The sequence below is a fragment of the Balaenoptera acutorostrata genome, chromosome 4, assembly GCF_949987535.1.
Source record: "Balaenoptera acutorostrata chromosome 4, mBalAcu1.1, whole genome shotgun sequence".
Taxonomy (NCBI): domain Eukaryota; kingdom Metazoa; phylum Chordata; class Mammalia; order Artiodactyla; family Balaenopteridae; genus Balaenoptera; species Balaenoptera acutorostrata.
In genome coordinates, this window is record NC_080067.1 from 38123063 (window position 1) to 38124494 (window position 1432).

Sequence of the window (1432 nt, forward strand, 5' to 3'; positions counted from 1 at the left end):
ATGTTATTTACACTGCAGTTACCTGAGTTGTCCAATGATAACTTTTACTTAATCGCTGTCAGCTCAGCAGTGCAGTCTTAGGAGAGCAATGAAGCTCTGGGTTCTTGTCATTTCTACTTTTTATTTACATATTTTGAAGATTTGCTTAAATTTTTGAGGCCCCATTTTGTCGTGTAAAATTGTGCTCATTTCTTCGAAATAAATTTTTTAGACAATTTAAGATAATGAATATGAAGACATAATTTATATTTAAAAATATTTTCAAGCTTACTGCAAAACAAATCTAAAAGAAATCATTCTGTGGACTATTACATTAGGAAAGACACAAGATTCAATTCCGCCTTCAGAGATGACACTTAGCTTTATGGATTACAAAGTATGTAATTCTAAAATAAACTTCTTTAGATTGATTCTAATTGTCATGTCTGTTTTATTAGGAACTGTCAAAGGAGTGATGTAAAAATGATTCATGAATTTTCCCACAGTGAAGACCAAATTCGGCAGGTGTTTTCCTGGGCACCAGGTAGGAATAAGAATGACAAATTGGAAAGTATTCCATGGGGGAGGTGGGAGTTAATGGATCAGAAGAACTTTTTCTGTTAAAATCATGCTTTTTTATTGTTTGGACTTTCTAAAATATGTTTTTGGATTTTTTTAAAAAGAGTAAACAAAATTTTAGAAAAGAATATAGCATGCAAATTATTTACATAAATGACTTAAATTGATGTTTTTAAATTAAGTAACCCGTTACAAACATCTAAAAATATAAATGCCATGCTTGCTTTCGCAGCACATACACTAAAATTGGAACGATACAGAGAAGAATGGCCCCTGCGCAAGGATGACACACAAATTTGTGAAGCATTCCATATTTTTTGGTGTTGGGAAAGTTGGGACAGCCACACGTAAATCAATGAAGTTAGAACAAACCCTCACACCATGCACAAAAATAAACTCAAAATGGCTTAAAGACAAATTTAAGACATGACACCATAAAACTCCTAGAAGAGAACATAGGCAAAACATTCTTGGACATAAATCGTACCAATGTTTTCTTAGGTCAGTCTCCCAAGGCAATAGAAATAAAAGCAAAAATAAACAAATGGGACCTAATCAAACTTATAAGCTTTTGCACAGCAAAGGAAACCATAAACAAAACGAAAAGACAACTTACAGACTGGCAGAAAATATTTGCAAATGATGCGATTGACAAGGGCTTAATTTCCAAAATATACAAACAGCTCATACAACTCAATAACAACAACAACAAAAAATAACCCAATCAAAAACTGGGCAGAAGACCTAAATAGACATTTCTCCAAAGAAGATATACAGATGGCCAATAGGCACATGAAAAGATACTCATCATCGTTAATTATTAGAGAAATGCAAATCAAAACTACAATGAGGTACCACCTCACACCAGTCAGAA

The 1432-nt window shown here is 33.0% G+C and overlaps 1 pseudogene; it reads left to right on the forward strand.

The window, feature by feature from the left end:
* Positions 1-778: 778 nt before the first annotated feature.
* On the forward strand, positions 779-876 carry LOC114236709 (U6 spliceosomal RNA; annotated as a pseudogene).
* The last annotated feature ends 556 nt before the right edge of the window (positions 877-1432 follow it).